This window comes from Amblyomma maculatum, chromosome 10, assembly GCF_055883805.1.
Source record: "Amblyomma maculatum isolate TAMU_Amacu chromosome 10, ASM5588380v1, whole genome shotgun sequence".
Lineage (NCBI taxonomy): Eukaryota > Metazoa > Arthropoda > Arachnida > Ixodida > Ixodidae > Amblyomma > Amblyomma maculatum.
In genome coordinates this window covers 92,687,498-92,712,179 of record NC_139353.1, presented here as the reverse complement: position 1 = coordinate 92,712,179, position 24,682 = coordinate 92,687,498, and the positions used below count along the sequence as shown (strand labels likewise).

General features: G+C 48.2%; 1 pseudogene; it reads right to left on the bottom strand.

Moving 5' to 3' along the window:
- Positions 1–5,647: 5,647 nt before the first annotated feature.
- LOC146177024 (uncharacterized) lies at positions 5,648–13,329 on the bottom strand (annotated as a pseudogene).
- Between the last annotated feature and the right edge of the window lie 11,353 nt (positions 13,330–24,682).

Genomic DNA, 24,682 nt, shown 5'->3' with positions numbered 1-24,682 from the left:
TTTACCGGTTTTAAGGTTTTAACGATGTTTGTTAATCAAGTCTTCTGTCTACAAACATAGGTTTATAATTTACGGTATAGCTATCCTACCCTGCATTGAAAATGTGCATTCGTTCAATACAGCTCTCTAAGTTTCATTCTGAGATTGAGCAGCACAGCAGTGTTCGTAAAATAAGGTGAAACCTCTTTTCTTGAAGGTCATGATCTCCCTTATTTTGCCTCTACTTTAAAAACACGTAACATGAAGTTATTGGCAAATTTTGATATGCTACCCTGAAGATTCTGGGAATTTGGGCCATTAGAGCACAGGCGTGGTTCTGTTTTCTTTGATAAACTTATGATACTTCAATGTAGATTGCAGGTATTGAGTGGTTGTATTACTTCATGAATTCTTTCAGCACTTGTGAGAGGATGCATAGGTTTGTGAATAAAAAACTACAGGAGCTCTCAACGCATACCCTGAATGGATGTCTACCTTTGAGATAAACACTGATGTAGAAAAGAGTAGATATTTTCTCAGGCCGCATTTTCTTGAAAAAAATTAGTTCTGGAAACTCAAGACAAAAATACTACCCCGATTTAAACAGGCATCACAACATTGAGTCCCGCGTTCATGCAGCGTCATGCCGACATAGGAACACTAGTGAAAATAGCGATTTCCCGATTAGCAGAACCAGATGAGAATACGTTACAGGTGTGTGAATCAGTACGCCGAAAAGAAAAATTTGTGCAAGAAAATAAGAATTATTTAGCATGATTTGATTGCCTTCAAGAAACTGCAGCGTACTCGTCATGTCGTGGTGATCGATAAGTTAAAAACATATTTTTAGCGGCCTTAGCTACGAGGAGCTAGCTGAGCGGTTTGCGGACCGCTTTGCGCCGCAAAGCCCCGCGAACGCAGGCAGCCAAACTTCACCTGTGAGTCCCGGAGACAGAGCCAGCGCTCCTACCCCTGGTGACCCTTGTGAGGCCCTCTTCACAGTGACGGAGCTCACAATGCGCTACAGCGCTGCCACCGTCGCTCGGCGCCAGGGCCGGATGGGGTGACTTACCAGATGCTGCGCAACCTGGACGCAGATCAACGGCTGGTTCTCCTGCAGCAGATAAGCCTAGTGTGGGAACGCGGGACCCTCCCGGAGGACTGGCGCACGGCAGTCGTCTGCCCCATCCTCAAGCCAGGACGCCCACCAACCCAGCTCGCGGGATACCGTCCAGTGGCGCCAACATCTGCGGCTGGTAAGCTCATGGAACGCATGGCTTTACATCGCCTTAACGAGCAGGCTGCGGCGGCGGATTTGTTTGATGAGCGGCAGACGGGCTTTCGCGGAATGCGGTGCACTGCGGATTCCATCTCCGATGTTATCAGCGCGCTCGAGCACGCGAAGGCAGTGAGGCAAGTTGCGTTGCTTCTACTGCTGGACGTGTCGGGCGCGTTTGATAACGTCTGCCGCGCTCCCATTCTCGCGACGCATGAGAGGGCTGGCGTGGGCGGACGCTTGCTACAATACGTTCGGAGCTTTTTCCAGGCGCGCTCCATGCGCGTTCGCGTGGGGGGTGCTCTCTCGGCGCCTCACCCGGTCGGGCTAGGCGTGCCGCAGGGCTCTGTCCTGTCACCTTTTCTGTTCAAAGTGGCGATGTCGGTGGTGCCGGGCTGCCTGCCTGCAGGCTGCCGGCATCATGTGTACATCTCCATATACGCAGATGACATTGCTCTGTGGTGCCTGGGACCGCCGGGTGAAGCAGCACGGGTGCGTGCGTGCCTGCAGGCAGCTCTGACGGCGGTGAGCGACTGTTTGCACGGCCTAGGTCCCTCGCTCAGCGCGGACAAATCCGTCGCAATGGCCTGTGTTCCGAGCTCGCGCAAACGACCACCGCCGCTCACACTGGACGGGACCCTCTTGCCGTGGCGACGTTCGGTGCGGTACCTGGGGTTGGACATATACCAGCGCCTTTCCTTCCGACCCGCGGCGATCAAGGCCTGCCTGCAGATGACGAGAACCACCGCCGCCGTACACAGGCTCACTGCTCGAGGCCAGGGCATCTCCCAGCAAGCAGCGTTACAGCTGTACAACTCCGCGGCTCTGGGGGCAATACTCTACGCGCTACCGCTCGTCACATTGAGCAAACCATGCTGGAAGAAGCTAGAGGTCGAGCATTGCAAGGCACTCCGCGTTTGCTTCGGCCTTCCTCAGAACTCTCAATGCTCAGCTACTTTGGCCGAGGCAGGTGCGTGGCCTTCACAACTTCAGGCCACGCGGCGGGCGCCCCGACACATCGATCGCCTACAGCGCGCAAAGGACGGCGGCCCGCTATTACATCGGTTGCGACATCATCGCCACTCGAGCGTGGGAGCGGCGCTGCTCGAGTACGAGCAGTTCACCAATGCAACGCCCCCCTATGACCTCTTCTCGCCCTGGCCCGCTGCTACGGAGGTTCAGCGAGAGATTGTCGGAATCGCGGGGAAACGCACCACACCGCCCTATGCAGTGCAGCAGCTGACCAGAGCCGTCATCTACGAGGAACTCCAACACCACCTCCTCGTTTACACCGACGGCTCCGTGGCCAGAGACAGTTGCTCGCTAGCAGCGGCGGCTACCTTCCCCGCCCTGCAACTGCACAGACAGCTTCACCTGTCATACCTGGGTTCTTCCACCACGGCGGAGCTGCTGGGCCAACGCCTACCCTATCGCAAAAACCAGCGTCTCCAGTGCGAAACCAGTAAGAATTTCGCGCTGGTTTTGCACTGGATCTATTTATTTATCTGCTGGGCACGCTTGAGGTCTGCGATATTCACTGGATGGAGCAGTAACAGGAAGGCACTGGCTGCACTGGTACGATGGGAGAAAAACGCTGGGATTAGAATTTTGACGCTGGGTGTGTCGCTGGCATCCGCGATGCACTGGGAGAAGCGCTGTATGTGCGCTGGGGCCGCACTGGTTCCAGTGCCCCAGTTACCCCAGTATAGCCGGTGCGGCCTGCGGTGTCAGCCGGAGTAGCATCCCTCAGGGGCCAACAGGGCAACAGCGTACTTTCAATCGACCATCAGGGGGCATATAAAAAATATGGTTCAAGCAAGCGCTTTTTGCTGCGAAGTCGTTGCGCACTTGTAAGAAAACAAAGGCAGTATCTTTTTTCTAGAGTTTTCATGTTTCGATAGGTCGTTTCGAACGTTTCGAGAGAGACAACGACCGCCGCGACTCGATCTCATGACACACGGACGATTAACGCACAACTAAAGCTGGAATTGAATAATGTGGGCTACCATGCATAACCAACTTCACAGCTGACCTTAAGGGCACTCTAACACAATGATTACTGCCTAAATGTTCAATGCGGGCTCAATCGCAGGCGAGCGTAGCCTGCACCACGGCCCAGCTAGTATAAACAGCAGACAGAAAAACTAAACCAGGAAGAGAGTAGTTTACCGAGCGATGGGCCCATGAGAGAAAAAGCAACATACAGCGCTTGTAATACATAATATTTGGCGTGTTTCTCAAGCTTCTGCGCTCCTTCTTACTCTGCGTATCAAGCAGCCGAGCCCTCGGTCATCGCAACGCTTCCCACAATGTTTACATACAAATAAGGTTTAGTTACACGCAATTAGGGTCATCGCTGCGGCGCTTGCCGGTATTGAAGCTTGGTCGCACTTTTTTCTTTGAAGGCTTCTACTAAAGCTCCGTGCTCAGCGAAAATTACGCCCACGGTAGCAGAGCACCACCCAAGAGCCGGCGTTGGTAAATTTGCAGCGATGTCAAACTCCGTATGTTAAAATGATTCCAGCGCACAAAATAGCGCGCATAGGCACCCAGAACATTAGTTGCAAGTCGTGAGAGCAGACAGCAAGCTAAAATGATCAAGAAGTCGCAATTGTTAGAGCGGTAGCAATGGGCTGTAAACAGCGAAACATGAAGTCCCAAACTTATAAATGCGGCTCATGACATAAAGTGCAGAAATGTTTCAAGAAAGCTCAGTTCTCAGCGTGGTCGAGTGGTTAGCGTGCTGAGCTAGTGGTTGATGTGTACCTAGGGATTTAGTTCGAGGCGCGCTTGGTACGCTAGTATTTCTTTTTTTACTTTTTTGTTTTTTTATGCACCTAACTTGTTTCGTTATTTTTTTACTTTTTAATTTTTATCCCACGCCTTTATTTTCTCCGGGCGAACAGTGCCGCCAGTGAGGAGCGTCCCAGTATGCCGCGTCCCAGTGCGCCCAGTTTCCAGCGTCATACTGGGACCATAATCAGGTATGGCGCTGGGGCGCTGGCACCCAGTGGCACTGGTTTTTGCAATAGGGTAGGCCTGGATCTACTGCTTGAACTGACTCCGCCGCCACCCAGGTGTGCCGTGCTATGTGACTCTCGCGCTGCCCTCAGCCGCCTTCGAACCACCGGCCGGGGAACTCCGCTGCTGTGTCAGATTCGCGCGCGTCTCAAGCGCTTGGCGGAGCGTGGCTGCGCTATACGGGCACAGTGGATCCCCGGGCACTGCGGCATAGAGGGCAACGAACGTGCCGACGAGCTCGCGACCACAGCACAGGAACTCCCTCCTAGCGACGAGCAACTCGCTTTGGAGGATGTGCGTGCGGTAATCGACGATCACCTCCGGACGCAGCACCCCGACCCACGCATCGCAAGAGGTGAGCGCATTCACAGTGTCAGCGGCCGCTCGCTGACTCGGCTGCAACGCGCAATGATCCTCCGTGCACGCATTGGATGTGTGTGGCCTGGGGACGACGGATGCGCCACGGACTTGCCACTAGTGACGTGTGTGACGGCTGTGGCGCGGTAGAAACTCTCGAATATCTTCTACTGCGCTGCACCGCGCTAGCCGAACCACGACGTGAGTTGCTGGCGGCTTACAGAGTGCAGGGGTAATCTCGGACAGCGTAACTGTGCTCCTGTGGCCGCCGGGCTGTGCGCGCGTCCGCGAGCGAGCTCACGTGAGCCTGTGTGAGTACATCGAACAGGCGGGCTTGATTACCCGCCTATTTCACCTCGCCAGATAGTGCACGCTGTGCCTGAACGCTCCACGTGTGCTATTTCCCACAATAACGGCCGATCGCCCACGACAGCCGTCAGTGTTTTGTACAGTTGGCCAGTGCGTGCGTTGTGAACAGTTGCCTGGACGCAGAGCTATTGCGGAGGCCCGCCCAAGGTGCCGAGTGCTCAGTGACTTAAGACATTTGCGGGTGGGCCTCAAGCAAACTACTGTATACTGTACCATAGTGTATATATTTCTTTTATTTTTACCTACCCTTTTCTTTCTCCCTATCACTCACCTCTTTGATTTCCTCTACCTTCTCCTCGCTATCCCTTTATTTCCGCCGCCCCAGTTCAGGTGCTTCAGATATCAGATAGCAGATACCGGGGCTGGCAAACATCTTTTCTTTCCTTTGTACATACAATAAATAACCACTACAACAACACATTTGATGGAAGACATATGCTCTCTTTTTGCGAGTAAAAGTAGTTCACTTCTTGATTTTTAACTGTATACTTTGTGTGGCTAGAGAATAAGAGCAATTATTAACATAGCATTTCTTTATTATCTTGGGTGAATTGTCAGCTATATACGCGTGAATATCATATTCCAAATAATAAAGATCTCAATACTTTTGCTCTTGGTGTCATCTCTTCATATCGGGAGTGGTGGCTAAATTTCCTTTAAGTAGACGATTAAGGACATTTTGCAGCGGTCGCTGCAGTCGGCGTAAGTCTCGAAGTTGTTTTCATTCCCTTGGCATCCTCCGTAGACGAACATTTCGCACTCATTCGTGAGAAGGTTGTAGAAGTAGCACGGCATGTAAGCCTTGCATGGTCCTAGCTCTGTCGGATAGGTGCACTCATCAGGAGGCCCCACTGCACATGGAGAAAAAAACCTTCACGCAGCGATTCAACTTACCAGCCTCACTTTTCAAAGCGACAAAACACCCTGAGACCTAAAGTAAATTTATTGAGCGTTGGTAGAGAGGTTCGTTTCTTATCCCCGCATCTTGGCAGGCACAAAAAATAACTATCACTGTTAGTTTCCCTGCAATGCATACTACTTCCATTCAAATTTTTCCTATTGTTTGAACCCCTGCGAAGTAAGGCACGCCTAGCGTGCATATTCGATGGTATGACATTAAACGCACAACATCACTCTTCACACTAAAATTTAGATGGGGGCTTCGAGAAGAAACTTAAAGCGTATACCGCTATTCATTTCTGTATCGAATGAAAAGAACAAATTGGCAAAATATATTTTATCGAGCCCTCCCTTTTCTCCGGAGATGTGGATGGTTGCCTCGTTTTTCTGAGCATTCTGTCAAGATTCTCTAACGGCCAGGAGTTCAAGATTTAGCGTTTGATGAAACATTGATGAGAGCAACAGGAGAGTAACGAAGTCGAGGTTCCTTAATGTAATGCTAAACTATTACCACGATGGTTACGCTTTATCGGCCGCGCATTTTGCTTATGTTTTATAAGGGGAAGTCTGGATCAACGTAGTGGCATTTACTTCAGTTTGCTGCTCCCAATATCTCTCACTAGATTTCACTCAGGTAGATCTTCGAGCCTTTCTAAAACTTCCTTTCCCTTCGAGAGATATACTGCCTCAAAGGCGTTCACCATCCTCTCGTATATTGAACTCACTTCTCATCAATCCAACCATACTGCTGCTGACGAAGCCGAACGTGGCAACAAGAAGCAACACCAGGGCTGACTTGTCCACCATAATTGAATTAAGCTCTGGACTTGATTTTCGGTGTGTCGAAGCGTAGCTGCGAAATACGGTGAAAAAAAATGGGGATTAAGTAATTCCATCCTGACAAGAACAGTTTACGTATAATAGAGATGGACAAGAACGTATCACTCAGAGCGTGGCAATTTGATATACCTGGGGAATGTTTGAGACGCTCCTTCAAATTTGCACCACTAGAACATATTTTGAAGTGCCTCTTGTAGTTCTGATTAGAATAGCTGTTTGTTTAGAACGGCTTCATAAAGATATCGGCTAGGAGCTTAAATACAGATATCCGCATTTTCTCGCTTAAGCATGAGTGAATAGTCATCTCGCCTCACTGTCTCTCTGAGGGATCAACTGGGGTATCCAGGATAGAACAAGATGAATAAGGCGGCAGTACGAAAGATAACGAAGTTTGAGGGGTAGGAATGGAGACTGGTCCCATTTGCTCAATTTATGCCATGCTTAGGACAGCTCTAATATAGTGAGCGAAAATGTTGAGATATTCTTAAATAAAAACATTCTACATTTTCATGTAGTACGTGCTTAGGGCCATGTTCTATAATTAAATAGCCGTTATCAACAACAAGTATCTTGCTTGTGCTATAATTCCTTCTTACTCTATCGGAAAGCTCAAGTACTGAACAGTGTTTTTACTTCACGCACTTTTCATATTTCACCTCTATATGCTCCAATCGCTAATTATACCCAGTAAAAAGTATACTGCGCGAGAGATATTTCTACCACGTTTATTAGGAACTAAGAAAGAAATTTCGCATTCTAAATTTAACGAACATTGGGACACTAGGTAATTCTTCTTTGGGCAGAATATGATTGTTGAGGATATAAAACGGCACGCGCTTCCAGAATAAGACGCGAAACCATTATGAAATCACAGTAACTCGGTAGTTGTTTTGTATGCTTCAGACAGCAGCGCAGTATTAATAAAGACGGTACTGGGACGAAAGACCAAGCTTGTGTTTGCGGTCTTCTCGTTTCGTCCGTGTTACTGCAAACTCCGGTAAGCAAAGCCATTCGACCGCAAACCTATGACGGGGGCGCATTTTTATATTCCGGAAATTTGAACTGCTTCATCCCTTTTGAACCACCCTGTGCTCTGCTTTAATCTCTTAAGACACTTCTTCGAGCCGTCAGACTTTGTAGCCTGCTGTGCTTTCTTATGTCCTGCGCCGCAAAGAGAGACAACATCGTGGCTGCTAAGTTGCATCGCGAGTCAACAGTATCTTCACTCGCTCCTCTGTTGAGATCCTACGCAAAACTCTTCTTGAAGATGTTTACTTTGGGTACTTTTGTTGGCATTGCTGACAACAATCCTTATTTCCCAATCCTCTGTATTCTATTAAATGTACAATATAAAGCGTCCTTGAACAGTACTTGAACTATAAAGTTTCTGGCTGTAAATAAGCAAATCTTTAAGTTCTAAATCTCTATTTGAGCATGTACATGTGAAATGCAGAATAGAAACACAGCATTTAAACAACAAAGCAGTAATGTTAAAGTTGCATAATGAGCAAACCTCTGCTGGGTGCCAACATGATGCATGAATAATTTGGTAACGAAACTAAAGAAAAAGTGTATGTGTATGAGCACAAAGTGTTTCCAGAGTTTCAAACCGACAACACTACCAATTGGAAGACCGACTAGTAGATTCAAGACAGGGTCCCCAGTGGAAGCCTGCCTTTAATTTAATGATATGATTTTGGCCTAAATGCTCATTATGAGAGGTTTACTATTTAATGGTAGTTGAAGGGAAAAAGGGTAAAAACTATGGAGACTAACTGTAGCTGCAACAGATAAGGATTTATTTGCGCATATGCCCAAGGCAATTTTCAAGCGCTAACATTGTAATCAAAATAGGCCAAGTAATATTTCAAAGATCAGAGAGCACATAAGTGGCGCTAAGGCAACATAAAAGGCATCTCGCTTACCTTCTTTAACAACGATTCGCGCAGAGTTGCGGCTCGTGCTGTTCAACGGTGGGGAATATAAGTCTAGGCGTTGCCCGAGTTTATATACTCAAATTCCTCCTCGAAAAAGTAAGAACCAATTACGTCTACTAATAAGAAGAAAATATGCTTACATGTGAAACGTAACAATAGCAAAGACGAGGCTATTTTTGTACCAATTAGTTGCTCCGCGACCTCTCTTTCTAACGATATCTTTCACGACCAGCCACAGAAACACTCAGCGTAGCACATTATTTTTCCTTGTTGCGTCCGGGGAACAGTGTATACAAGACTAGTGTCAGCCTTGAGCTATTCCTGTCGCTCTGCGTGCAGATATCAAGAATACCGCACTCGAGACTACAAAAACGGGTGGGTGGCTACTGCGTGGCATCAGAAATCAAGCATCGTTTCCAATCTAAAGCCTAAGACAATCTTGAAAAAAAAAAATGATCCATTACGCTAATTGTGGATATCACGTAAACTGTGTAATCGCCTAAATGAGAAGTGCGCGGTTAGCGACAAGCAGAATGCGAAGTTATTTGAGGACTAAGCAGTACTTTCGCTAGTAAAAATATATGACAAACATCCTTTTATTCGCCTCATCACTATCAGCAACAGCCCGACTATGAATGTTGAGAGACAAAAGCATCTCCAGCATTTCTTATTTGCCGTGTCTTATACCACGGCTCAGCTGCGCGGACATTATCTGTGCGAAAATTCTAAATTTTCTCCCTTCCCTTGGTTTCTGCGTCCCTCTGCTACTTTTAGCTGCAAGTAGGATCGATGCCATTACCCCTAAATTATGATCCCTATGCAGAGGCAAAATTATTGTGAAGAGGAAGTAGTTCACGAGAAACATTCTAGGCAGTGGCATCGTGATCGCTGCGCGTGTTGCACCTGACTGTGTTCGCTGTCGCTGTGTTCGCCGCTGACCTGCCCAGTCCTGCTGATCGAGTCCTGCTGATCTGCTCAATAAACCCCCATCTTACATTTGGTGGAGCTGCCGGTTAAGATCTATCCTCTCGCCTTGAACTCCACAGCCGCACATTACCACCTCCTGCGATGTCTGAAGACTTTAACCACCAAGCCGTACAAGTTGGCTCGGCCATCATCTGTTCCGGCTCCCTCCGCCAGCGAGACCCGCCATCTGCAGCGGCACTCACGGCCATGACGTCGAGGACTGGCTCGCATCCCATGAAAGAGTGAGCGCTTACAACAAATGGGACGAGGAAACTGTTGTAGCCGCGGCGAGCGAAGCAGAGGCAGAGCGACTAAGCAACATGTTTATTCAGCATGCTGGGCCGTACCGATTAAGAGACCCGCACGAGCGATCTGCGCGCTGACTTCTTAACAAGTCCACGCTCCCCCTCACGGCGTTGCCATTCACACACGTCACAGCATCACGTGACACTACATACCAATCGCGCACAATGCGATCACATGATACTTCATTCCCTTTTCCCCTAACTGTTTTACACCAGCTCTATGGGGTATAACGATCAGGAGGCTTCCGAGAACGAGCACTGCGCCGAAGAGGTGGCGTGTCGGGAGGTGGCGCATGCTCCCGGAGCGGTGGTGCAGGCAGCGTGGACCTTGCAGGCGAACTGGCGTTCTGTCCCCGCAACGTAGACGCTTGGGCAGGCTGCGGTGCTGAGGAATCCTGTGGCTCAGACGTATCTAAGGAAGGGGTCTTAGTAGACGACTCTTCCGTTACAGAATCAGGCATTGAACTAGGCACAGAAGGATACACAGTTGGCCCGGATTCAACAGTTTGAAACGAACACGGACGTAGGTTGTCAGCATGCACAAACCTCTGTTCCTGCCCTATTCTAACATTGTAGGTGGATGCACTGCACCGCTGTTCTATAACGCCTCGCAACCACTTCGATTCCCCAGGACGTAGTCCTTGGACGAGCACATGGTCGCCTTCCTCAAATGATCTCCATGACCGCCCTCTCTCGTTAGCCTTCTCTTTCGTCTGGTAGAACCTGTCGTCCATACGTTTTGCCAAGTTCGGTTGGAGAAAGGTCAGGCGTGTGCGCGGCTTCCATGACAAACAATTCCGCGGGTGTCAGCCCCGTGGTTGCGGTTGGTGTGTTTCGGTACGTGAACAGAAATTGGTCAACCCGTTGTTGCGAGGTTTTCTTGATCCCTGTTCTTCTCTCGTCGAGAACCTGTCGCAAAAGGTCCCGCTTAATGGTCTGTACGTACCGCTCTGCGCTTCCATTTGATGCGGGGTGGTACGGTGGCGTCCTGGTATGCCGCACCCCATTCCTGCGGAGAAAGTCTGCGAAATTCTTGGCACAGAACTGTGGACCATTGTCCGTAACTACTTCTTCTGGCAGGCCGTAGGACGCAAAGACACTCCGCAGCTTTTCAATGGTCTTCTCGGTAGAGGTGGATGGCATGATGAACACTTCTGTCCACTTGGAATGCACATCCACTAGGACTAGGAGCCACTGGTTATGGGTAAAAGCAAAGTCCAGATGGATTCTTTGCCATCTGCGAGTTGGCCAACCCCGAAGTTATCAGTGGAATACGTGGCGGAGCATTTTGTGTTAACTGACACGTGTCACAGCTTTTCACAATCTCCTCAATGTCCTCCGTGAGCTGAGGCCACCACACAAAGCTACGGGCGAGCATTTTCATGCGCGTCATCCAAGGGTGTCCTTCGTGCAAAAGATGCAACACCTGTTTGCGCAACCCACGAGGTGTAATCACTCGATTTCCCCATGTAACACACTGCTGATCTACAGATAGCTCATGTCGACGAATTAAATAAGGCATTAACTCATCATCTTTAACATGCGGCGGCCAACCACGCATAGTATAACACAGCACTTTCGACAATACTCTGTCAGTTCGAGTGCACTTCTGAATTTCAACAGCAGACAATGGCACTTCATCAACAACTGAAAAGAAATGTGCATAATCCGAGACATCATTGCGATTTGCAAGTGGTAACCTTGAAAAACCGTCAGCATTTCCAACCTCTCGACCTTTGCGGTAAACCCAACGATAATCGTACGCTGCAAACAGTAAAGTCCAGCGCTGCATGCGGGCTGCTGTCATCACTGGTACGGGCTTACCATTAGCGAGCAAGCCTACCAATGGCTGATGGTCGGAGTAAATCTCAAAGCGATGCCCGAACAGATATTTGTGGAACTTTTTCAGCCCAAAAACAACAGCCAAGGCTTCTTTTTCGATGTGGGCATACCCCTGCTCTGCTTTACTTAACGTTCTGGAAGCATAGGCAATTGGCCTTTCGTCGCTTCCAATCTTATGAAAAAGAATGGCTCCTACGCCGTAAGCCGAAGCGTCGCACACTAGTCCTATCGGCTTTTTCTGGTCGTAGTATGTCAGCACATTGCTTTGTGTCAACCAGCTCTTACTTTCTTGAAACGCTTGCTCAGCTTCCTGTGACCACTGAAATCCCTTTTCTTTTTTTAGAGCATTATACAGAGGCTTAAGCTTAGCTGACATGTTCGGTACAAACTTCCCGTAGAAGTTAATCAAGCCCAGGTAAGCTCGCAACTGTGCCGCATCTTTTGGACTTGGTGCCTCTTTTATCGCTTTCACTTTTTCATCTGATGGCCGAACGCCCTTGTCGTCCAGAATGTGGCCTAGGTAAGAGACAGATGTCTGAAAGAATTTACACTTTTCCTTTTTCAATCGCATGCCTCTTTCTAGAAAACGTGCCAACACCCTTTCCACTCGATGAAAACATTCGTCAAATGTTGAACCTGCGATAAGCACATCATCCAAGTAGCAGCTTACCCGCTCAAGCCCTTTTAACACATCATCCATGACAGACTGAAAAATAGCAGGTGCACTTGTGATGCCATAGGGCAAGCGCGTGTACTTGAACTTGCACATTTTCGCCAAGTGTCCGTAACGCTTGCATGCACGACAACGATACTTGCGAAATTTTCAGTTCGATGCTTCGTGCGCTGAGCCACAACGAAAACAGACCGGCGATTCAGACACTCGGTCCCTTGCTAGTCCTGCCCCGGTTGAACGCTGCTGCTGGCGTTTCCCACCGCCTGGCTTATGACGTACGGCGTCGACTGTACTTTGCGTCCCGGTCGGTTGAAATTCCCGACTTTCCTTCCGCGCTAGCTCGATGCTTTTCGCAACGTCGCAGGCGTCCGAAAACGTCAACTTGCTTCTCTTCAGCAACTCTGCTTGCGTTGCGCTGTCGCAGAGGCCCACTACAAAGCGGTCTCGAAGAGCCTCATCGAGGAATTCCCCGAATTCGCATGAAGCTGCCAAACGCCTCAACTCCACTGCATATGCTGCTATGGACTCTCCCTGATGCTGGTACCGCCGATTAAACTTGAATCGTTCTGCGATGACCATGGGCTTTGGGGTGAAATGACTTCCCAGCACTTCTACGAGTTCCGCATAAGTCTTGTCCTCTGGCGTTTTAGGCTCTAGCAAAGTCTTCAGCGTCTTGTAAGCCCTCTTGCCTATTGCCGTAATAAACATCGAGACCTTGAGGTCGTCGCTCACCTGGGAGGCCTTCAGGAAGTGCTCGAACCTTTCCACGTAGGACCCAAAATCCTCGTCTCCGTCCTCGACGAACTGGTCGAAACTTCCAAGCGTTGCCATCCCTGTGCCTCGCCCAAACGCTCTCCACGAACGCCGGTGCTTCAACGCCCGCCGCGATGAGTTTCACGCAGTACAGCAGGATCACGAACGCCACGATGCGTTTTACGTAGTCTAGCGGGATCACGAACGCCGCGATGCGTTTTACGTAGTCCAGCGGGATCACGAACGCCGCGATGCGTTTTACCTAGTCCAGCGGGATCACTAACGCCGCGATGCGTTTTACCTAGTCCAGCGGGATCACGAACGCCGCGATGCGTTTTACGTAGTCCAGCGGGATCCCATCCTCGTCGCCAATTATGTTGTAGCCGCGGCGAGCGAAGCAGAGGCAGAGCGACTAAGCAACATGTTTATTCGGCATGCTGGGCCGTACCGATTAAGAGACCCGCACGAGCGATCTGCGCGCTGACTTCTTAACAAGTCCACGCTCCCCCTCACGGCGTTGCCATTCACACACGTCACAGCATCACGTGACACTACATACCAATCGCGCACAATGCGATCACGTGATACTTCAGAAACGAAATTAAGCAACGTGATTTTCTATTTCACCGGCGTAGCCAATCTGTGGTTTCGGGACTTAGAAGCGGACATTCCATCATGGTCCATGTCCAAAGCTAGCTTCTCGGAAGTTTTCGGCCGTCCGGCTGTGAGGAAACTCCACGCTGAACAGCGCTTGCTCGCGCGGTCTCAGCAGGTTGGCGAGAATTTCACGAGTTATATCCAGGACGTCGTCGACTTGTGCAAGCGCGTGAACGCTCAGATGTCAGAGGTCGACAAAATCAAGCACATTCTGCAAGGCATACATGACGACGCCTTTCAGATGCTGACTGCGCGAGATATCCGCACCGCTGCTGAAGTGGTCACACTGTGTCAAAGTTATGATGAACTGCGCAAACAAACGGTCATAACTCGCGCGAACACCATGCACTCTGAGTCGCTTGCAGGCCTGACAGATGCAGCTGAAAATTCTGCGCTTCTGCCACAAATCAAGAACTTCATTCGGGAAGAAGTTGCTCGACAGCTCTCTCTTATGTCCCGCCATAAAGGGCCTTCCGCACACCTCGCTCGCAGTTTTCGACAGATCATTCAAGAACAGGTAGCTAAATCCCTTCCTCCAGCCCCTCAATACATGGCTGTCGCAGCCGCATTGACATATGCGGCTGTTGCTGCCCGATCACCACCTACGTATGCTCCGCCGCTACCTGCCTACGTTCAGCCGCCTCCTAGTCCTGCCCGAGAACCTGCGCAGTTTTCTCGACCGGCTCGAAGACCACGCAATCCCTGGCGCACGCCAGATAACCGGCCAATTTGTTACACTTGAGGCTGGCTGGACATATTTCTCGTTATTGCCGAAACCGTCTCCCAGTTTCGGCACCACTTACTCATGGCCCTGAGTACTGGTCTTCGACGCCTCAGTATTCCGCGCCTACTGAGCCTCCAGCCAGCCGTCATTTCTCCCCAGACAGTTCAGCCATGTCCGACCGCCGTCCACCGTCGCCGCGACGCCGGTCTATCTCTCCGATGCTACGTCGACAGAACGCTTCACTTAAGGAAAACTACAGGCCGCAGTTCCTGAGGCGAGAACTGCGAACCCGTCGAACTTCACAAGTCCTCATCTGTCGCCGGTAAACCTTATTGAAGTTTTCATCGAGTGAGTTGCTGTCATTGCTCTAATTGACACTGGTGCTGCGATTTCGGTTATGGACGCCAAACATATGTAGCTCTTTAAAGAAAGTGAGTATGCCAATTGCGGGACTTTCGTAGAGAACGGCCAGCGCTCAGCATATCAAGCCTTTAGCAGCGTGCACCGCCCGAATAGTTATCAATGATTGCCTTTATACGATTGAGTTCATCGTGCTGCCAAGTTGCTCACACGCTGTAATTTTAGGCTGGGATTTCCTATCGCGTCATGCTGCTATTATCGATTGTGCTCGAGCTGAAGTGGGGTTCCCGACTTTGCCCGATGCCTTTCCAGACGCTGATTCACCAAATTCCTGTGCAAAAGCCCTCGTTGTCGAACATAGCGACCTGCCTCCCTGCTCTTCTGTGCTTGTTCGCGTCGCTTGTGCCTCTTGTAGCGAGGACACCGTTTTCTTCACACCAGCCCATACTTTCCTGGCCGCAAGTGCCTTCCATTGCCCTACGCTGTGCTCGCTATTTCTGCTGGCCTTTTCATGATATGGGTCTCTAACCCATTTAACTCCCCTACTGCTTTGCGCCATGGTGAATGCCTCGGCAGTATCCAGCCAATCGCATCTCTTCTGATCTCTGATGAACCTGACGATGCGCCGCACTCTGCCGTAACTTCGCTCAGCCCCCCTTCACCTGCACCCGCTTCGCCCTCTACAGACTTGTTCCTCCGTTCCATCGACGCCAATCTTCCACCAGCGCAGCATGCTCAGCTTTTGAACCTCTTCCTCCTTTGACTCTCATCAAAGCCCTTTGGGTCAAACTTCTACAGTCACTCATCGCATCGACACCGGCACCCACGCAACCCTGCGTCAGCGCCCCTATCTCGTGTCTGCAACCGAACGCCAGGCTATTGAAGAGCAAGTCGACCTAATGATTCAGAATGGCGTGATTCAGCCCTCAAGCAGCCCTTGGGCGTCACTTGTTGTCTTCGTAAAAAAGAAAGATGGTTCTATCCGCTTCTGTGTCGATTATCTTCGTCTTAATAAGACTACGCGAAAAGATGTCTACCCTCTCCCACGCATCGACGATGTTCTCAATAGTTTGCAAGGCGCCGAGCTCTTTTCGTCCCTAGACTTGCAATCCAGGTACTGTCAAGTTCCCCTGGAAGCGGCTGATCGCCCCAGAACTGCCTTTTGTAACTCCCGACGGCTTGTACGAATTCACAGTTATGCCGTTTGGTCTTCGTAATGCTCCGGCAAATTTTGAGCGGATGATGGACACCATTTTGCGTGGCCTAAAGTGGAAGACGTGCCTCTGCTACCTCGACGACATTGTCGTCATTTCTCCTGGCTTTGACACACACCTCTACCGTCTGAAGCACGTTTTGACCTGCCTATCTGATGCCGGACTGCAGCTGAATGTGAAAAAATGTCGTTTTGCCGCCCGCCAGCTCATCATTCTCTGCCACATTGTCTCCAAAGAAGGTGTATCTCCAGATACTGCCAAACGTCGTGCCGTAGCAGCCTTTCGTAAACCCACTTCCATCAAAGATGTACGTAGCTTCTTCGGACTGTGCTCTTACTTTCGCCCGCTTTATTAAAAATTTTGCTTCAATTGCTGCTTCCTTGACAGACTTTTTGTCCGGCAGTTCAAACCTTTCGTCGTGGTCGCCAAGGTGCTACAATGCCTTCAACGCTTTACGCCGCATCCTCACGGTACCGCCTGTCCTACGTCACTTCGACCACACAGCGCCTACTGAAGCCCACACGGACGCCAGTGGTATTGGTCTCGGCGCTGTGATCGCTCAGCACAAATCAGGTTATACTAAATACGTGGTCGCCTATGCCAGCCGTACACTCACGAAGGCTGAATCCAATTACTCTGTCACAGAAAAAGAGTGCTTAGCGATTATTTGGGCTCTTACTAAATTCCGCCCTTACCTCTATGGCCGCCCTTTTGACGTAGTGACGGACCACCATGCGCTTTGCTGGCTTTCCTCTCTGAAAGACCCGTCCGGCAGACTAGCAAAATGGGCTCTTCGCCTTCAGGAATATGATGTCCGCGTTGTTTTCCGCTCCGGCCACAAGCATCACGACGCCGACGCACTTACCCGCTGCCCCCTTACAGCTGAGGTCGCGAGCCTTTCCTCTTTCGACGATTCCCCGCCATCGCTTCCCATCAAGGACATGCCGTTAGCGCAACGGCTAGATCCTTAGATAAATTCTCTCTTCAATTTTATCTCCAATCCTACAGCTGCATCTCCATCACGTGCTCTCCGCCGCCATGCTTCCCACTTTGCAATTCGTAATAACCTCCTCTACCGCCGCAACTACTGCGCAGATGGCCGCAAGTGGTTGCTAGTTATTCCCCGGCAGCTACGTTCGCAAATCTGTGACCATTTCCACTTTGACCCACAATCCGGTCACGCGGGCGTCTTCAAGTCATACACTCGTCTCCGGCTGCGTTACTACTGGCGGAGCATGTACATATTCGTACTCAAGTACGTTCGCTCATGCCTCACCTGTCAACGTCGCAAGCCATCTCCTCAATGTTCTGCTGGAGAGTTGCTGCCGTTACCCAGCCCCCCATGTCCTTTCGACCGCGTCGGCATTGATTCGTATGGGCCGCTTCCATACACTGCAGCCGGCAACCGCTGGGCTATCATAGCCGTTGATCATCTGACGAGGTATGCAGAAACCGCCGCACTTCCATCTGCCACAGCGTCTGAAGTAGCTTCCTTCATTTTGCAGCGATTTGTTCTTCGCCATGCGCACCTCGAGAGCTGCTCAGGGACAGAGGACGCGCTTTCTTGAGTGACGTTTTGAAAGCCTTGCTCACCAAGTGCAACATTATTCATAGAACCACCTCCGCCTATCATCTCTAGACTAATGGCCTCACTGAGCGTTTCAAGCGTACTCTTGACGACATGCTCTCTATGTACTTCTCCTCCAAAAACTCAAATTGGGACCTCGTCCTTCCGTATGTCACTTACGCTTACAATACCGCAACGCAGTCTACTACTGGCTTCTTTCCTTTTTCTCGCCTGTACGGCCGTCACCCCTCTGCTACAATCGACACTATACTCCCGTATCAGGCAGACATATCAGAGTATACTCCGGCGTCTCAAGCAGCCCAGCATGCGGAAGACTGTCAACAAATTGCCCGCGCATTCACGACTAACACCCCTTACCACTATAAATCCAACCATGGCAACCAACACTCGACACCGGACGTCCCGTCTGGCGCTCTTGTGTGGCTGTGGATACCTTCCAATGCTCCTGGACTGTCTTCAAAATTTCTTGCTAAATACCATGGCCCATACCGAGTTCTGAAGCGCACCTCCCCTGTTAATTATGTGGTGGAACCTCTTACGCCGTCTCATGATCTACGCCGGCGCGGACGAGAGATTGTTCACGTCCAGCGCCTCAAACCCTATTATGACCCTGCCGTCTTGCTCACGCCCTAAGTCGCCAAGATGTCTCCTCTTCGTCCCGGGGGTAATTGTGAAGAGGGAGTAGTGCACGAGAAATATTCTAGGCAGTGGCATTGTGATCGCTGCTCGTGTTGCACCTGACTGTGTTCGCGGTCGCTGTGTTCCCCGCTGACCTGCCCAGTCCTGCTGATCGAGTCCTGCTGATTTGCTCAATAAACCCCCATCTTACAATATGATTACTGTATTTATTATCACCTTTGCAGTTATTCAGGCTTAATTAATACATCTTGCCTTTTTTCCAAGTAAATGCTTTCAGTCGTATTCCGTCCCCACGCCGATAGCAAACCTACTTAAATGATACAGATCTTTTAAAACATGGCCTTAACTTTGAGAGCGTAAAGCATAATTTGTTCACCTCAAAATAGAGGTAATACAGAATGTTGCCCTCAAAGGAAATTCTGACAAATATCCAAAGTATGACGCCTTACCGACACAAATGGGAAGCTATAGAGTATTGAAATATTTGTACACAAAAGCGTGGGCTCAAAATTGAGAAACAAAAATCTAGGAAACTAATCAGTAAGTATGCAGGGCACAAAGCGAAGAAATAGCTAGCGTCAAACAACGGGCAAAAGAAACCAAAGGTAAAAATTGGATAAGCAGAAGGACAATGTAGAAATATATTTAAACTAGAAATGTAGGTCGAGAAGGAGTTGTAGCGACTCGCGTGGCATGCGTCCACTGCAAGCCGAAAGACGATATGGGTTCCGCAGGCCTGGTCAGATATGCTAGGCAGGGGTTAGAGGGAGCTAGCCGGGGATAGCTGCGGCGTGCTGTGCGAAGAGGATGCAACCATAGGCGATAGCGATGATGGTGCGGGCGCACATGCTGACGGCAGTGAAAGCGGGAATGCCTCGCAAAGAGCGGCAGCGGGCGATAGTCTTTGCCGAAGTGCGCCAAGAAGGCACACGCAGCTATTCGTATGGCCGGCAACTCGGGGCAGGGCCGGCGAGTCGGCACTGGCGGTCGGGTGGTAAGAGTTATGAGAGGACCGCGTGCTTGAACTGCTAGGTGGTGATGCAGTTTCGGTACACCGCAGCCTCCAGTTGAGCGAACCACCTGCCGACGCCTACAGGCCAGAACTTCGGAAGCGGCAGGTCGAAGGCTGGTCTCTGCCAATATGCCATCCTCTGATGCCGCCGATGTGAAGGCACGGTTCTGCGGGTCACCACAAATGTGGCCGAGGTCGCCAGGCTGGGGCAACCTCGACCACATTTATTCGAGGAGAAACAGAAGAGGCAGCGGGGCAGCGTTCTGCCGGGACTAAGGACCCAAACTTTCGGAAGCTGTCGTGCCGGCGCTGCTTCCTTCTCTTCGGACTGTGCCGGGCCCTCTTCTCAGGCGCCAATGCATATGCTGGCGCTACAACGCATGCGGTTGCTCAGGCGCCTGCGGAATCCAATTTATCTTCCGGCGTGCGGCAGACGTTTGCAACGCGAGTCGCTACAGAGTCTTTCTTTGATAACTTGACAACTCCTGTAGACAGTGCCCCACGTTCAAAACCTAGTTCGGGGTGCCTTACAACAAGCAGCTACAAAAAAGAATTAACGAAGATGACACAAGCGCTGTGTGTGATAGATCCGTAGAAATAACTGAACACGCTATACTCGAATGCGTTGGTGTCCGTCTAGATGACGATGATGGCAAAGTCATTATCTCTCAGTACTTAGGGTTCAAAGACGCCAGTGGTCGGGTGAATGAGTCTGCAGTGCACGTTGACAAAAAGCGATTAGAAGGCTGGGAAGTTGACGTAAGTGTAGAATTAAAAAATATATTAAATGTAATGATGAATAACCTCATATTTTAGGTAAAGCTTGCTTAGGAGAAATACTGATCAGTTATTTCCATTTCTGTGACTAATTTGGATAAATGCAACATGCGCTACCATGTTTGATGAAGGAAAATTGAAATAAAAGCTGTACATTGTGGCAGGTTACATTACGCCTGTGGTTTGTCTGGAGAGCGCTGAAGCATAACGCAATAAAATTGCTTTGTTCTGAAAGCTAACCTAGGCTGCATGACTCTCCAAATTTGAATGGCTATATATGGCCACTGTGTGGTAGGCATCTACTGAAGTCACTGACGACATAAATGCCTCGTATTGGGAGAGGCTTGTTCTCTCCAATACGTTGGAGAGAACAAAATAATTTTTTTCAAGTTGGAGAGGATGCAAAACTTTTCGCTTTTACATTGATGTTTGTAAAACAGAATGGTGAACCACATGCCTATTGTTCTTCAAGAAAAAGCAGAACCTTGTGCTGTATTTCGACAAAATTAAGCAACGAATACATGCTTCAAATGTGACCAGGTTGCTCCGCTTGTTATAACTGAAACAGTAGGCTGGAGTTAGTGAAAGAGCCTACCTATGAGGCAAACATTTAAAAGCTTTGAGGGCTTTACTTCTTTCCTGAGGCAAGAAGGCAATAATGTGCACAGATGAAATGAAGGGTGGTGGGCGCTTTTTCTATCAATAGATCTATAGTACCTCAGCACTAAAAGCAAAAATAAGTTATCCTGCTAGCCTCAAAAGGTACAATTGCGCGTTTCAACCTTTTTCTTAAATATTTTCATATTCTATGCACGCTGATAAGGCGTGCATAAAATAAGAGGACACCAAATCTTGAGCTCCAGTCATAATAATGCAGTTTATCTGCCACCAGCTCATAGTGTACTTTCCAGCAGTCCTTTTCCTGCGCACATCACAAGACTGGTGTGACGTGCCCACCGAAGTCGCCAGAATCATCTATCTCAAGGTATTCAAGCGGCTCATAGAAACCCTTTCACTCTGATTTTCGTTACACATGTTCGCTGAAATAATGCCCACTCCTTCGTAATGTCTCACACGAGACCTTTGGATGAATAAATAAGAATCAAATAAATGCGCTCTCAATACTTTTCGTTCTTGCTTCATTGAATTTTAACCGAATAAACAACAGAGCGCTTTTACGTTACACCTGCGTCGGTAAAAGAAAATATTATCCAAATGAGGCGCAAATAGTAATGTGATACTACCTGAATAAACATTCCACAAAAACACGACAAAAGTAGAAATACATGTATCGACCTGTGATAGCAATACTATATAGATTACCAAGTGCTGGTGCGGTGAAGTCTGGGAAAGATACCTCTTTATGACATTTTGGTAGGAGGAAAACAAACGCAATATAAAGCACACGAGAAACAACGAAACCAACCGGAAGAGCGCTAACGCCTATGTAATTTACTCACAGCCACGCCATGAAATATATAAGAAATGGAAGGCATGCACAGAATTAGAAATAATATCAAACCCACCCGCTTTCTACAAAACACGTTCAAGATTGTCAAATACTGTCCTGAAAAGCTTATCAGTATCTCGCGTGCACATCCAAAAGTTTTGCTCAGCTACACTTGTGAGTTACCGGGCAATTTGCGTTAAAAAATTTGCAACATCAAAAAAGAGAAAAATCGGAGGACACTTAAGCTTGGCCTTAAGAATAGAAAGTGATATGGCACCTTTTCTTTCCCTCAATATTCTATGTTGAGCGAGAATCACGCGGTTTGGCCAAGTCGGAAATATCTCTGGTTTGTTTGGTATTTTGCGTAAAGGAAGTCGCAGTATTCATCTCCATTATAGGTTCACACCTTCACACGCAATAAAGAGCATACAATTGAATGAGCATCTGTCGCCACTTCAAATTTATGTCAAAAACTAGCCTTGAATTTGAATACAAGATGGATGGTAAACAGGAATCGAAATGCTAAGATACTGCACAGAACGGTGCACTAGATGCACGTGTGTAAACTGGCAAATTGACATGCGTAAATTTTTTGGGAATAGTTTTCAAAAACTCCGTCCATGGCGGTGGTTACAACGAAGATTTTCGAGCAAACGAGCTGTATAAGGTACGCGTAAAATAAGAAAAGACATTAAATTCGATGGCAGGATGGAACAAATTACTAGAAGTAAGATGAGACATTGAATTTTGAAATAAATTCGAGCGCGTACCACGCGCACCATCGTTCTAGGCTGCTGCAGTTGGCTTATTCACAAGGGATGAATAAATGATGTAACTGCTGGTACAACTGACAGAATGAGCTCGGTCACTGTGATACACAAAGTGGACGAATATTTATTTATTTGTTTATTCATAATACCTTACAGGGCCCAGAAGGGCATTGAGTAAAATGGGCAAATAACAAGAAAATGTGCAAAAGAAACTAATTATTGCAACGTGAGCTACGAAGGATTAAGTAAAACGAAACTTTTTTACAAGGCAATACTAAAGGCGAAAATATACATACGATACAAGGTACTTTGTAGCATGAATGCCGGACATACGCAGATACCATTCGTAAAAAGAAGAGAAAAAAATGCAGAAGCACTAGTCACTGTAAAAGTAATAAGACGCAAAAAGCATCAAAATAATACGCAATAACAACGAAGGAGCAAAAAATACATCGCGACAAAGAAAATAAAAGATAAGAGAAGAAACGATGTCATGTGAGATGTTTGCGTAGCTGGTCTTGGAATGGTTGATGGTTGCAGATGCATGCGATGCTGTCAGGAAGATCATTGCAAAGAGTGATGGCGCGTGGAAGGGCAGATGAATTAAAAGCTAGGGTTTTTTCGTGTATGCGTTTTATGATACTGGTTTTGTAGGCGGCGTGGAATTCGTGTAGGCGTTTCAAGAGATAATGGAGATGGCCCTGTGCTCTAATAGTATTTATGAAATAAACACAAAAGCGCAATTGAACGGCGAATGTCTAAAGGCTCGAGGCCGATGTCAAGTTTTATCGCTGTAATGCTGCAGTGAGGGCTGTAGTTGCTCTGTTCTGTTCTGGATGGATTCTAACATGTTGGTTAAATATTTTTGATACGGAGACCATGTAGGTGATGCAATTTCTAGTTGCTGCCGTACAATTGTTAAATATGCTAGTTTTGTTACACTGTTAGGAGAGGTTAGCATATTCCGACGCAGGTAACTAAACGATCTGCAGGCTTTGGCACAGATGGCTTGAATGTGTGTGGCCCATGAAAGAATGTGTCAGATGAATACTTAAATACTTGTACGATAATGCCCAAGACACTGTAGTGCTATCTATGACGCACGAAAAGTAGTTAGTATGCTTGCGGCTGAAAGAGATAATCTTGCATTTTGTCGAGGTAAGCGTCATTTGCCATTTAGTACATCATTCCAAGATGAGGTTCAGGTGACTTTGGAAAGTAAGGTGATCATCGTAGAATTATTAGAACGATAAATGATGCAGTTACCTGCAAAAAGACGCATTGGAGGAAGATATGCCAGCGGGTAAATCGTTAATGTATATTAGAAGCAATAAAGTATCAAGAACACTGCCTTGAGGTACACCAGATGTTACGTCACAGAGTGAGGAGGTGAAATTGTTTACTGTTGTGAACTGTTGCCGAAAATAAAGAAAGTTGCGAAGCCATGTCAGTGTTAAAGAATCTAGGCAAAGAGCAGATAATTTCGAGAACAAACAAGAATGTGCAACGCGGTCAAAAGCTTCAGCAAAATCTAGAAGGATGCAATCAGTTTGTAGGTTAGCGTCCATGTTGAAGTGCAGGTCAGTCGTGAATTCTAGCAGCTGCGTATCACAAGAAAACCCTTTTCGAAGGCCATGCTGTTTAGTGAAAAAGAAAGAATTAAGTTTCAGGTGGCAGTAAATGGGAGAGGCAATAATATGCTCAAGTAAATAGCAGCAGATGCATGTTAGTGAAATAGGGCGACAGTTTCCTTGCGAATTTCTATCTCCGTTTTTGAACACAGGGATGACCTTGGCAATTTTCCAGTCTGCCGGGAGCAAGCTAGATGATAATGACTGCTGAAAGGTATGGCAAAGAATCTGACTAGAAATCGCGACAGTGTTCTTCAATTTTTTTTAATTAATGTTGTCAACACCAGAGCTAGTAGAGACCTTGAAGTTTGCAGTGATATGAGCTATAACCTCAAGCGGTGATGTTAATAGGAGCAATATATGGATAAGCATGATCAGGAATACTGGGTATGTTGGAATGATCTTCCTGAGTGAATACAGACGCAAAATACCTGTTAAATTCAAGGGGGCAGTCACTGTCCGAAAATAGTGTGGTGGTCGGTATTACATAATGTAACGTGGTTACTAGTATCGTCGGGAGATATCACACGCCAAACCTTTTTCGGATTAGATTTCAAGAGAGCAGGCAGGTCATGAGAAAAGTATTTGTTTTTGGAAGCGCGAATAGCAGTACATTGATTTTAGGCATTGACTGTATTTTTG